The following is a 15,655-nucleotide window of genomic DNA, read 5'->3' on the forward strand; positions in this document are numbered from 1 at the left end:
CAGTTGGTTGCAATCTGCAACTTCGCCACTAGATGCCACTAAATCCTCAACTCCTTAAACTGCATCATGGTTCCTCCCAAATGTTGAAGGTTCTAAAGGGACAACCACTTAAGACACTCATATTTGATAGCTTGAACTATGTTGATGTGTTGAAAAATGGGGGGAAAAAATACCTTTTATTAACAGTTGCAGGATATAGTGTGACGTTCACCATAGACCACAAGTTGACAGGGTGTCTCCGAGCAATGCCAGCCCTCAAACGACAGTCAACTGTCATGGGGAACACGCACGTAGAGGCTCAAGATTAGTCACTGTTTCCACCAATAGGCCCCTAAAGACTTTATATCCTCTCTGAAAAATGGAAAACTATGCCCAAGAAATGCATTATCATGATAATTTATATGTGGCTTTAAAGAATTCTCTAAATAAGAACACTAAACCTAGTCAGTCATCTCACTCACAGGATTGCCATTCGTTTGGCATTACAAGCGTGTGCTGAAAATGTATGGACTCACTTGCAGACTCCATTCGGTCTATATATGAATGAAAGGAGTAGGCAGATGTAATATGTGGAGCTGTGTTCTGCCTCTCTCTGGGATCTTCCTCTGAGATCATATTGGGGCAGCACTGCCTACTCTCTACGCCTGCTACTTGTGTATCTTTGGAAATTCAAGGGCAACACTCGAGGGGATTTTCCTCATAAGATTATAGTATGCCACCTGTACTGTAAACGTCTGTTTCCTGGCAGGCCCAACAGTGGAGTCATCAGTACCACAGAGAGTAGCTGGCTAGTTCCCTCTGCTCTCGTGTTTTTCACCCAGGCAGTCTGGTCGGCAGCAGCCATGTACTCATTGTGTACAGCACTTGCTGTTAAATCCTGTACCTATCTGTTTCTTTACACTCAGTGCTGTATACTGTAAATCTGTATAGGGACATATTGTTCTCATTTCCAGCTCTATGGTCTTACTCTTCTACTCGTCAAAAACATCATTAGTTATCTTGTACTGGCTCTTCATGCAGCCCCTCAGTTCATCTTCTGTCTCAAACAAGCTGTCTCTTAAAGCCCCCCTTCTCCCTCTTCTGATTGGACTACATTGTGGAAGTCTGCACCCACCAGAGCGGAGTGTGTCTGGGGCAAGCCAGCAGAAGTCTCTAGTGCGCATGCTTAGTGGGCCACTGTTGCCCATAGAGGATGTGCAGTATGCATTCTTCCAGGTTATTTCTTTGTAGTGGGAAGGGGCTTTTTTTGGCTTCATGGGCCACTGAAGCGCCACCTTCAACACTGTATCCAGTTCTCTTTATACTTCTGCGTTCTGGGGACCAGGCCTCACTGGTAACTGTACAAAAGCACACAGCTTTATTCACTGAATTTGATGCAACTTTATATTTTATGGAGAAAATATTTTCTGGTTTTCCCTCGGATGTCCTCTGGCTGCTCTGATTCAGCTTTTAGTGACTGATGGAGATAAAGCCATAGCCACTTGTTGTGCTACTTTAGCCACTAACTAGCTGCTGCTATTAGCTGGTTAGCTTGCAGGGATTGCCGTGCCCTAAGCTCCTAGTCTGTTAGAAGTTAGTAGCAGCTAGCGGTCAGCTAACAGCAACAAGTAAGGCTAATATGTCCATCAATAAACTCAGTAAATCCCAGAGAATTGAGGCAGAGAAGCTGCAGGACATTAGAGGAAAAACAAAATATGTAACTTTCCTTAACAACTAAAAAGCACAAAAAACTTGACTTCTGAGCAGTCAGATAACTTAGACAGACTGAGCATGCCCCTGTACTGTGTGGGCATGCCCATCTGTGGTCTGCCTGGGGAAGATAACCTTTAAAGAGACCTGTGACTAGACTACGTTGTTGGAAACGTTGCATTCAGAGCAGTCTGAATTCTGAGCTTTTTGTTCACAGAAACTATTTCTACGTACTAACCCTAACCCTAACCCTCATTATTTGACACTTTGGCCTTGTTTAATATAAACATTCGACATTGTAACTTTATATATATATACATGACAGAAACTAAGGAAAAGACCCGTAAATAGGGCACAAACATCTGCAAGGCATTTGTAAAATTAGCAGGCTGATAGAACAGACTGGTGACAGACGCATTTTTTTTCAAAGTTCTCCTGAAGTGATCCACACTAATACAGTTACACTACATGTTTTGTTGAATTTAAGCCACATTAGGCCCACAGGCAGGGAGCAGAACATTGGATGGGCACTATCCGCTTGAAAAATATCTCTCTCACAGAGTGGGCCTGGAAAACAACTCTGGTGGTTTTCATGGTAGCAATAATGCTGTACAGTCTAAGTCTCTACCAGACCACAATCTCTCATATAGAATTACTTGGCATTTGTCAGTTCTAATTGGTTGAAAGCACTCTGCTGTGTGTGTGTGCATAGTCTAAATCTGTGTGTGGTTGCATGCGCCAAAGGGAAAAGCAATCTCTTTGGTGACTGCCATAAGACTGCAATTGTGATGACAGCAGTTCGATGAATGTTATTGTAGCATAGGCAGGGACCTTGACCTATGTCTGTCTGTCTGTCTGTCTGTCTGTCTGTGTGTTGATGTTTACATGCACTGACTCATCTAGGTGTTTGTCCTGTGTGCTAAGTTCATGTGCAACACGTATAGAACCAAGGCGGTGTTAATTTAAACCTCAGTGTGCCATATGTGATTAAATTCTGGCTCAGGGCTGTAACGTCACATGTCTGTGTTTTGAGCAGCCATGGGGAACGAGGCGCCACGACAGTCCTAATAAAACCAGCCCCAGCACGTAAGCGCGCACATTCATTCATACACAGAGAAACAGGGCTGACCTTAGACAGCACGGCAGACAGCTGTAAGACGGCACCGTAGCCTGAATGGAGGTGGTGTGATGAGGTGTACGCCTCACTGGGAGCAGACACATCACACATTGAGGTGAAAACAACTATGCTCACTGCTGAGATCTGTGGCACTCACAACGGGCACAGTGTGGAAGTCTGGTCGGTCTCTTCCTGCAGGAATATATCTTTCTGTACTGTGGCTATTATGATGATGGTGACACCCATCTTCCTGTTGTTGCTTTTTTGCCCCCTAGTGTTGAGGCATGATGGTTTCATTATGCTGTGAATGTCACACCCCACAACCAATGATGTGTGTATGCCAACCACAATGCATAGTTTTATCTTGAGGAAAAAAGATAATAGTGATAATGTAGGACCAATCACAATCAGTGAGGAGCAGATAATGAAAGTATCTTTTTAGGGCCTTCACAGTGTGCCATCCTACATCTCAGTGTTTAGTGTGCAGACAGAGTATCTCACACTTTTGGCAATGATTTTTGTTGGCCTGAAACAGTGTTGAAACATCAAGCATACATGTGAAAGGAAAAAATATAAAAATATGTCTTTGGGTGGGGGCAAACCTATTTTTGTGAGGTGTCCAAATAGATTGGACTTATGGGAAACACGTTTTAATACTCATGCTACCATATCTACAAATAGTGTGTGTTGTATATAAACAGATGTAGCGTTAATCTAAGTCTCTACTTCAGTCTCTAGCCATGACTGTTCTGAGTAAGGGTTGGCTGTTAACGCTGGAAAATTAACACTTCATCACACTGACTGACCTCTAATTTTATCCTTGCTCCTTAAACTGAACCGAGCACCTGGCACTGTCTTTATTTTTACCACGACACAGTTTTTTTCCAGAAGAAACAATGGAATTTAAATTATACTGTATCGTTTTAAAGCCGGATCATTGATATTGGAGATCTGTATCAAGGCATTTAGAAAATGAATCGTTTGTATCGTATCATATCGCTGTTGAGAGGCTCAGTTACCTCAATCTCTCTATCGCCTGAATGGGCTTCTCTTGGGAGCCTTTCCTTAGCAATGATAACCCCATCTGGACATGATTTATTTCTGAAAAGTCAATTGGATTATCTTTTTTAATAGTGTGTGTGCTGGTCAGTGGTTTCAATCCTGTTCTGTCCTGTGTCCTGAGTACATATGTGTCGGATATTTGCCCCTATATTTCTGTATTACTCACAGTGCCAAATATCTAGAGTTTTATTTGTTCTGGCACATTTAACATTATTAAGATTATTAGGACCAGTGAGCAGCCACTGTATAGTGCCTTGGTACCAACTCCAGATCCAAGCCAGTGCCTTGGTCAAAGGCAGCCAGGAATCAAACCCAGGACCTTCTTGCTGTGAGGCGAGTGCGTGAAAGAAATCAGTCCAAACCATTTGATGGAGACACAGCAAATTTGCATTCTCTTTTTTTCTTTTTGCGACATTTCAGAAGCTTGCTTCAAATTGACTTGTCAGTAGACCTTTTTCACAGCAGCCATTTTTGATAGCAAGTAGTTACGTCACACATTTACTCTTTACACACAAGGTACCTTGTGGAGTTTTCTTAGAAACAAAGTAATTTTTACACTCTGTATATCTCATCAAAACACGCTTTTTTAAATAAAATAAAAAAATAAATAAAATGTGTTTCTGTGTGTGCGTTGGGTTGGGAAACACGGGGATCCGCTCATAAAAACATAATCGTATGATCAAAACACCACAAGGTGGCCTGAAGATCGACATCCAAGAATATAAGACTCAACAGGACAAAATTAGCCTTTCCATTAGTCCCAGACACTTCATCATTTTAGCCATGCTCTCATGCGCTACTAGCACAGCTTCTTGTCTCAAGAGGTGTCGTGGTGTGTTCATTTTAAGAAACCTCTGTGCTTCTCTTTCACCCAGGAATTCTTTGGTCATGGTGTTGTACAAGGCACATCTCCAGACGTCTCCTGTCTGCCCTCACTGCCGTGTCCACATCATGACTGGTGATTCCTCCTGATTGCTCACAGGCTAAAGATAAATGATCTCATCTGTGGGGATGTAAACTGTTTTCATGATGTCCATGTTCTCCTGCTGTTGTTCTCTGTGATGTAAGACCATTTACTGACAATGGAACTCTTAATGGGAACCGGGCTAAACAGTTCAAATTCACAGCCTTCACAGTACTCACCTCAGACTGCGGTCACAGTTAGGCAGGTTATCTTGTACAGCGGCAGAAAGTCACTACCTGGTGGCTACATTCTTCCCTGAAAATCTGCAGATGACCAGTCAAGATTCTTTGCACGATTTACCACAAACAGTGTTGTAATGGATACAAGCTTCTGTGTTCCTGGAGCATGATTAAAAAATAGTGCATTAATAATATGTAGACTAAACCAAAACTGCGTACATTTAGTATATCTGATATGAATATGGAAAGATGAATTCCGTTGTTTATAATTAACACATATATTAATATATATATGTAACCCAGAAGGCATTTCAGCCATGTCTTTAGTCAACCATCACACGTATCTGACAGCACAGATACGCTACTATTTGGATAAATGTAGTTGTCTACTCAGGCCACATAAGGGCGTGCATTATACTCATGCTGTACGTGCATAAACGCATCGTGAGCAGTATTTTTACGTTTTAAGCCTTTTTTTCTCCTGTTTCACGCATGTATATATTTACAATGATTGTGTATTGGGTTCTGCAACATATACCAGACTACATCATAATAGATAATAGATAACAAAGGCTTTTATTTCCTTTAATGGATAGCGACAGCTGAAGATGGACAGGTAAGGGGGAGAGAGAGTGGATGACATGCAGCAAAGGGCCACAGGTCAGAGTCAAACCCATGGCTGCAGCAAGGACTCAGCCTTGGTACATGGGGCACCAACTCTACAGGGTGAGCTATCAGGGCATCCCCTAATGTCCATTTTACTGGAAACCATACAATACTTAGTTTAGTAAGATAAAAACATAAATTGTTTTCTAAAGTTGATAATTTGCCACGATTGAGTTGACCGAACGATTAAAATTACAGTTTCTCTGAGAAAATGTAGGAGATGTGGAGAAAAGCAAGACAAATTTGAGGTTTCCAGCATTTTCTCTGTCTTCTGCTGCTCAATTTATTGGAAATTCTGTATGTTAACACAATACTCTTGAATATATGGAAGCGTATATAATGTTAAAATTGGTGGTTTTCTTTTGTTTTTGTATATGTTTCTACAAGATATGTTATATTTTTTATATTTCATATAAGCAGTGTCCTGTAATCCCATGTGGGGAGCTGTAAACAATAACCTGCAACAAAGCTAATTGCTGTTAAAGTCTGAAAAAGCCCAGTTTAGTGATGAAGTCCCGACAGCATTTAGGATTAGTAAGGGAATATTTTTCAACAGAAATTAGATTTATCAGTTGACAAAACAATCTTAAGTCAAAGTGCTCTTACTTTCTCGCTATGTAGCTCTCAATCAGGGACTTTCTTCTTCATTCTTGACCTTTGTTGATTGTTGAGAGAAAGCTTGAGAGGCTTACTGGCTCAATAGAATAAGTGAGCAAGAAGGTCCTGAGTTGAAATTGTCAACTACTTCCTCCTAGGTCAAGAATGAATTGTCAAGCTCAACCATTTACAGAAGTATTATAAATAATTACAAATTACCTAAATATACCAAAATTGTTTATGTTTCTTTGATGTGTAAATTGAACATATTTATTCATACTAATAGTAGGGAGATCATTTGAGGAAAACTCATGCATGACATGAAGGCATGCCACTTTTACCCCAAAGATCTATTACAAAACTCTTCAAACTCTGGAAAAAATGTATTTGAAATAAAATGGCGTAAATCAACTCAAGTTACTTTCTCCAGGGACTTCATATTTTCACAACACATTTGATGCGGTTACAACTTCAGGCTGCTGGCATGCAGAGTAAAATGTGTTGTGCAGCATCAGTGCTAACATTATCGAAATCTTAATATAATAGCAACAGTGATTGAAGATCCAATTCAGAGATGTTTGTATGTCTTCATCCTGTTTATATCTCCACGTGCTTCGCTCTGAAAAGAAGTCTGAGGTTTTTATTTGTAGGAGTGCACTGTACTCTTGGAGACTCTGCCTGCAGCTAAAACATGTGGAGATCATTTATGATAACAGACAGACTTGTCTCTGTGAGCGGTGATGGACTCACATAGACCACAGCCATTAAAAATGTGTTTATATGCTGTGTTTGACTCCACATCCTGTCTGGATAGCTATGACCTGTCTTTTAAATCCAGAAAAGTTTCTCTCTGGACCTCCAGTGTACATAGTTTGAGGCGAAACATGCCTGGATGAGTTACATGAGCTGTCCCATGCAAACCGATACTGTTTATTGCTCTGAGATAACACAGGCAACATAGAGCTTCCTGTGTAATCGTCCGGCTACAAGCTGTCAGTCTGTTACAGGCTGTGATGTTTGTACCAGTCTGACTTTGTAGTCACAGTCATGTTTAGGGCTGGGCGATATGGACCAAAAGTCATATCCCGATATATTTAGGCTGAATATCGATATACGATATATATCCCGATATGTTTTCCGCAAAGTGAGAGCAAATGTTCAGTCTCTCTCTCTTACACACACACACACAGAGACACACACACTCCACACACACACCACACCACAAGCACACACACCACACACACACCACTACACACACAGAGACCAGCACCTACACACACACAGAACGTTGTGACCAGAAGGTTAGGCTGCATTAAATTAACTTTTAAATTAATATTTTCAAAAGGGCAGAAGGCTGTACCACTCCACGCAAAACTGCTACCGTTATTACACCAAGCAAGTACAATTAAGTTAGTAAAACACAACGTTAACTAACGTTAGCTAAGTGTAGCGCTAACGTTAGCACGTTAAGTTACCGTGTAACATCAGTTAATTACTCCCAGCAGTTAGCTTACCTAACAGTCTGACAACGATTTTTAATTATGGAAGCATGAACACAAACATTACGTTAGCAATTAGGTTTATTGAGAAGAGGAGGGGCGGTGGCGGGGAGCAGTGCAGAGAGGCTCGCGGGTCAGCAAGCTTGCTTGGAAGCAACGGATCCAACAGCGCAACTTTGAACTATATCGAATATAGTGAGATAAAATGGTCTAATTCCATATTCACATTTAAAAATACAATCGATAATCGGCCTAGCCTAGTCAGCCGTTCAGTGTTTGTTTTTTAAAGTAATGTGAAATATGAGGCTGCTAAGGGTCATGAATTGTTAATAATTAGTTAATAGCAGCATCTATAGTGTGAATTTTTTAGCCGTCCGATCTGTGGTTTTCACAGTTTCTATACGCAGCAGATAAGGATCATTTAACTTTATGCAAGTTTTTGCAGATGCAAGATTTCAGACCATTTGGACCTGCTCTGGCAAGAGGGAGGGGCATAAAAACCACTAAATGATATTCAGAAGTTATCAAGGAAGAGGAGAATTTCTGTTTTTACAGAAAGGCTGCATTGATTGATTTTCTAAAACTTATTTAGCAGTTAAAGATAAATTAATGAATAATGCATTAGTAAACAGGCAGGGTCTATTTGCCTCCTCATCTCAAAATAGAATTTTCTCATCAGTTTAAATCCAAATAATGTAAATGCTAGCAAATTCTCCTAATGTATGTTGTGGGCAACAGTGGCACAAGCCATAAAATGACAAACCGTTAAAAGACACCAATATGTAATTCTAACCCCCATGCACCAAGCAAATAGGGGCCCACATTTCATCTTATTGGGCGGGCTGTGGCTCAGGGAAGAAGCGGGTCGTTCCGTAAATCGGAAGGTTATGGGTTCGATCCCCGGCTTCCTGCTGCACATGTCGAAGTATCCTTTGAGAAGATGCTGTGCATCGGTGTGTGAATGTGTATGGAAAGGGTGAATGGTGGGCAACGTAGTGTAAAAGCGCTTTCAGTGGTTGGAAGACTAGAAAGTTGCTATACAAGTACAGGTCCATTTACCATTTACCTCCTCCCTACTAATTGCAGCAATGACACCGTTCAACATTTTGTACAATTAGACACACATAATAAATCTTGCAATGGCCTCTAAAAAATATAAAGCTTACTTTCCAAACTTCCAGTCTTGCATAATCTCATCACAGGAATGCTGACCGACATTTCAGTTGGTCTACTAATGGTTCTGTAAAATCTCAATTTACAATCATAAGAGCAAGGCAAGAATACGCAAAAGAGCTTGTTAAAATAATATTGCCGTCTTATAACCTTCACATTTGGCATTAGACTATTGGTTACATTATTACATTATAGCTTGCTTAGCTCAGTTTTAGTGAGAGTAGCAAGAAAACAGCCACATCAAAACCATGTATTGATGCTATGCTGTCATTAGTTGCGCTATGGATATGTTTTGCTAAATAGCCAATGTTAGATGTTACTTACCAGTCTAAAAGAAACATGAATTCTGCATCAAATTGCATGTCTTTACTCGCCAAGAGCTGTCTCCAGCAGTTGAAAGGCACGCAGTATTTACTTGTTTTGCTTCTTTTTATATGGTGGTTGGGGTGGTGCTATAAGTTGGGTGCCAAGAGCTTCAGCCATCTTTGTGTTTCTGTGACACCATCCTGAGGGCTGTACCTCTAACAAGACTGACAACCCCTCAGGGCAGCTCTGCTTCTTCATCCTTTCATGTTGGACTGTGGGCAGACTGGACGCTACTGTGTAGTGGTATTACAGGACAGGACAGGCCAGGGCTAGCTGATTAGCATGCTCATGTCAGTAGATATCGCAGCAATACAATACATAGACGTCTTTGACATAATGTTAGAACTGTTACCTCTTTACATTCTGTTATTAAAGTTACTTAACTGACATTTTTTTAATCTAAAAGTCTGGCCACATCTTGCACAGTGTACCTTTAAAGGTTCTCTGTGGAGTTTTAGTAGTAGCAGTAGTGCTGTGGAGATGAGTCTCTGCCTAAATTAGGTAGAAGAATGATACTGATCAATGAAACCACAGACAATACTGATATGAAGCATGTTTTCCTGCTTCATATTTTTGCTCTCTACCATAGTATTTGGTATGCAGGACATTATACCACAGTGTCATGTTGTTGCTATGAGATTATATGAGATTCACTTACAGTAAATGCTGTTGAGAATGTAAATTAAAAATATTTACAAATATTTGTTTTTCATTATCTTAATCATATTCTGATTGGTCTCGGCTGAATGCCTTAGCCTGGAACATTTTGAATAGCCTGTCTGCTGCATGCCATCAATTAAATCAGATCCTAGACCAGACAGTGTCAGCATAATTTAAACTGAAGTGTGAAGCTCAATTGAGACACTCAAGGTTTACTCAAGGTTTTTTTTTAGGAACGTTCTGCATGAGGCCTGTCACAAAAACAGACGTACATTAGGGGAAAACACTGCTGAAGTATGTGTTATTTATTTCTTTTTATATTATTTTATTTTATTATCTGTTATTTTTCTCTTCAATTTATATGCTCCTGGTGAATTGGATGAATCAAACAAGCATTGTAGATGTACAGTAGCTCACAAGTGCAGTATACGACTTCTACAAAATAGCAGATTAGTGTGATTTAAAAATGTGCACATATGTGTCTCTCAGATGTGGTGTGGATTGACACATAAAAAAAAAAGAAACTGACAAATGACTCCAAAATTGCCTACAAATTAGATTTGCTTTTGTCATAGACTTTCTATAATAGGCTCAAATTACAAGCAACTAACCAACATAATAGGCTGGGCCACATGTAAAGCATTGTAAAATTAACACCACAACCGACTTTCAACTTTTATTTGTTTTTGCATGTGAAATAGTAACTGTGTCACTGTAATAAAGTACAGTGATATAAATGATGTATGTGTAGCTCCATGTCACATGTCAAGTTGATGTGAAGTAGCAGCATTTCAGCTTCAATAAATATTAATCGGCCACAAAGCCAGCCGCTATGTTATCTTTCTTTTAGACAAATGAGGCACGCGAGCATAACCTGGGCCAACACACATTCATTAAATGGCAGTGTATATTTTAAATGAACAGCATGAAGGCAACAGCCGCTCATCAACCTTCAGCCTCTCCTGTCAGCGCTACAGGCAGCTCATTAATTGTCTCACCCACTTGTCCAAATGAACATTGGCTTCCCTTCTCTTCACTCACACAGCCACCCGGCCTCGCTCCTCTGCCTCTGTCACTTTTTCCACTCTATTTGTCAATCAGGCATGGTCATTTTCCAGCTGTGGTGTGAGTGATTTTGTTTATATTTTTGCAGTGTCAAAAAAAACACCCGACCCCACTTACTCCAGCTGGAGAGAGTAACAGAATGCATTACTGTGAAATTAAACATATCTTCTACCTGTCTATTACTATGCATTTATGCTTCTGTGCAGTCTTAAATGTAGTATTTTCAGTCTGAGAGGCTTTATTCAGTGTGCTCACACAAGCCCTAACATTTCAGTTTGTTTACTCACTGTGTGCACAGCTGTAGCTCATTAATCATCATAGCTACAGGCTAATTTTGCTTTTGTATCATTACTGGTGTTTGTGCTAGTAGTAAATGCTTCAGCATTTTTCATGTAGTGACTTGAGTGTATGACTTTTGCTGCTTGTTATATGATTTGATTGGTTGGTTCGGCTCATGTACATAACGTTAGCAGTTCTTGCTGTTTCTAGTCTAGTGGGCAGTTCAGTCTCTGCAAGTGTCTAATTGAGTCATTGAAATACAATAAGTTTGTGTATTCTATTGTTTTAAAGCTATGTAGAATATTATGGACCACTTTACTTTTGTTATTGTAAGTGTGCTGTAGCAAGTGCTACTGTTGTTTTTTATTTTATTTTGTAAATGCACAGATATTTATGATCTGGATAGGGTATTCGTGTTTGGTGTCCTAAACTTTTTTTATCTACATTTGATTTCTTAATTCTAAATTCACATAATTAGCATTTTAGCATTTTTATATAATGCTAAAAACGGAGTAATGTGCATTTCAATTATTATAAAGTTTGTAGGTCATTCTTCACCCATGAAACAGTGGCTGACAAAACAGTCTCAGCTCAAGGTCAACTTCCTTGCTGGTTCTGGAGCTTTTGAGTTTTCACCATACAGTATGTTATGTCAAAAGCTGATCCAAGTTCAAAAATGAACAGTGAATTGTCATCTTTTAGGTTAGCATGAATAAAAAGTCTTAGAGGTGCTTAAAATCATGGACTAGAATCATCTACTGTTCTATGGAAAATGAGCAAACTCCAATAGCTGGTGAGGATTGTTTGATAGGATCAAAAGCTCCAGGAGCTGACTCTGACAATTTGGCTTCTGCCTTTTCAAAATTGAAACTTTAATCTGTTCCGATGTGTAGCTCCCTTAGACTGTGATTATAACAGTAATTTGAGATTGCTCCTTGTAGTCTGGTTGCATTGACATGGGAGGCAACCGCTGTTCAACCTTTCCAGCTCTCTATCTCTCCTTCTCTTATCAAAGCAACAAGACAATCAGAGCACTGTAAAAAACCATGATGGAGAATGGGGCTGCAACTAACAACTGTTTTCCCTAATGATTAATCCGTACATCATTTTCTCGTTTAATCAATGGGTTGATCCAGAAAATGATGAAAAATGTTGTTCAGTGTTTCTCAAAGCCCAAAGTGACGTCCTCAAATGTCTTGCTTTGTCTACAACCCAAAGACTTTCAGTTTACTGTCATAGAGGACTAAAGAAACCAGATAGTATTCACATTTAAAGGCTGAATTTTGACTTTTTTTCTTTAAAAAATGATAGAGTTGCCAGTTGATTTAATAGTTGAGAGCTAATTGATTAATCAACTTAGGAGAATGCCCTGAGATGCATGGGACCTTCATGTTTGTGTACTACCTTCAGGAAAATGGGTCTCTTCATGCTTATCTTCCAGGATACAAGTTATTTTTTTGGCCTTTTATTGCCTTTATTGGATAGTGACAGCTGAAGATAGACAGGAAAGGTGGGCAGAGAGAGAGGGGATGACACGCAGCAAAGGGCAGCAGGTCGGACTCGAACCCTGGGCCGCTGCAGCAACTCCGCACATGGGTCGCCACCTCCACCGACTAAGCTAACCGGGCGCCCTCAGGATACCATCTTGTATCATCAAAGGTGCTTCCTCTGTGCGTCCCAGTCAAAATCTAAAACGTCAAAATGAAATGTGTGTCAGTCTGCACAGTCGACAGCAAGCCCTTTAAGGAATGATAAACATTTTCCCCCTATAACCATCAGGAGATGTAATCATTCTAAAGATTTACAGTCGTAGCACTAAAGTGACTGTGGAATCCCTGACAAACTGTAAATTAGTCCTAATAATGTTGAAGTGCTTTAGCTTTTTATTGCGTCTGGCTGTCAGTGACTGGAGGTCTCAGCGTCCATATGTTCCTGTTTGCGGTGGCCAGTCATAACACAGTGTGATTTAGTGAGCTTGTCTCTGGCTGGTATGAGCTGGTGAAGAGACGAACTTCATTGTCCACCTGCTGAGCTTTAACCAGCCTGGACCAAAATACACTCTTGTTACTGGGGGTGAGGCTAGGCTTTGTTGGTAAGGACGCTTTCCAACATACTAGCACAATTTACACCATTATCTGTGTTTGTGCATATGTGGGTGTAGGATTTTATTTTCAGATCAACTTGTTTTATTAATATTTGCTTCTCTCTTTAATCATCTTTTAAACCCAGATTTGCCCTCAAATCCCCTCTTAAAGCCAAACTGAAATGTGAATCCCATATTTATTTATGTCAGCTATAATGATGCTGCAGCTATAGGGCATATTCTTCCATTTTTCAGAAGAGGATAAAACTGCGTTTGATCATATTTGTGGAGACCGTGTCTAAGCCTTTAGCCTGGCTACTGCTTGGTGAATGTTGTAGCCATAAAGCCTTTGAATGTTGATGCAAACATGTGTACTGTAAGCAATTTAAGGTCTCTTCAGACACTTAAACAAGAGCCAAAAAAAAAGCAGGAAACTCTCACAACTGAGAAGCTGAAACCAGGATATGTTGGGAATTAAAAAAAAAAAATTAGAATTATAGTTGGTTATCAAAATAGTTGCTGAATCATTTTCTTTCAATTGACTAAACAATTATTCAAATCATTGTTTCCGCTCTCATTTTAAATTTCATAGATCATTTTATTTATTTCCTCAAATTCAGCCTGTCAGTTTGGTATTTTTGGAAAGTCTGCGCACCAACCAGTGGGATTTCCCTTTACATAAAAGTGTCTCCCACCTGTTTGAGTTGTACAACTTCAGGAATTGAAAATACCATCAGTATTAAGTATTTGGTTTTTGTTGTGCTGTTATGGAATACTAAGGGATAAAGGCATATAAAATAGTGGCAACCAAAAATTGCGGCTGGTACAACTTGTCCAAGTGCAGCTCAGCAGTGTGGTAACTGGCCAGAGCAAGCTAATGAAATAACTTAATTAGGGGCCACATGAACTGAGCAAAAGAAGCAGAACATTAGGCCCAGAGGGAGGTCCCTGGTTCTTTTTACCATAGCTCTGAGGTTTTGAACAATGTTGCATAACAGCATCTGCATGGTGTTAGACATTTTTAGGGTGTCTGCAAGTCCAGGAAAGCTCTTACTGTAACTGAAATTATCTTATTCAAGCCTTAAATATTCTTGAACACTATATACTTACTTATATACTTAGTTACTGTGTTTTCATTTAGACTACTACCAACTTGCTAGTATCTCCTACAGCTTTACGGGCCTGACCCGTACAATGCTTGAATACTTGAGCTACATTGAGATGTTGTTTTTAGCTTTTACTTTGTGCTTTAAATAACCCACTCATCCAGTCTGGATGGCGACTGGCTGTGTTTCCACCCCTCAGATGGTAAATCTTGGTGTGAAAAGGGTCGGGTCACAGTGGAAGGGTCAGTGTCTCACAGCTACACACAGCTTGCTGAATTTACTCATCACAAGACTTTAAATCCAGCAGTAATGTGGAAGACTTGAGGGAAATGGGCTCAGTTTGAGATCAGTTCCAGTGTGAGACTCTGCCAAGCCGAACTCCTCCGCTGCACGTTGAGTTTCAAATCCGTGTGGGAATGCAATGAGGCATGGGTTACATTTAAAGGGATTGCCTGGTCCGAGGCCAGGATCATCCAGTACTCGTCAGGTCAGGCATGATGAAAAGGTCACAACACATTGAACTTACTGACCTAAAGTCACGAGGTTAACCAACTGTTGCCAAGGTCATTCTGCTTTGACATGAGATGCACCAATTTGCTCATCCATGCAAACTGGTGCGGCCAGACACTTGTAACCTGACTGCACCAGGTGTTTTGTTACACAAAACCATCTGGGATGTTGTACAAAAGTGTTTGGAAAAGGACAGGCACTTTTAAAAAATACTTGGCAGGTGATTGGATGAAGCTGTCTATTACGGGCGAACTTCAAGCAATCAGATCAACAGACCATATGACGTCTTACTGAATGCAGTCAGGAGAAGAGCTTATAGCAGAGAAAATCCTTCAGTGCCATTCTTTCTTCTCATTGAAGAAATTAATTCTCCTTGGCAGCCGCCATTATTGTTTTTTTAAGACCCCGCCACATCTCATACACGTTGTCAACTAGTGTTAAGTCATATCTATAGCTCATGCCGTTGCTAGCAGTATTTCCTCAGTGGATGCTGATTGGTCCAAACCACTGTGGTTCAGAGACAAGCACACAGCTTGAAGCCTGGCAGGATTTTATTAAAAAGTCATTCAACAGGGGTTCCCAGTTTGCTCAGTTGGTAGAGCTGGCAACCCATGTACTGAGGCTGAGTCCTTGCTGCAGC

General features: G+C 40.2%; 1 protein-coding gene across 1 annotated transcript in view; it reads left to right on the forward strand.

Annotated features, from left to right (window-relative positions):
- The window catches only part of snx19b (sorting nexin 19b), a 43,404-nt gene that overhangs the window by 20,730 nt on the left and 7,019 nt on the right, over positions 1-15,655 (forward strand). The window lies entirely within an intron of this gene.

The sequence above is a fragment of the Morone saxatilis genome, unplaced genomic scaffold (genome assembly GCF_004916995.1).
Source record: "Morone saxatilis isolate NCDOM2014 unplaced genomic scaffold, NCSU_SB_2.0 Contig8, whole genome shotgun sequence".
NCBI classification, from domain to species: Eukaryota; Metazoa; Chordata; class Actinopteri; family Moronidae; genus Morone; species Morone saxatilis.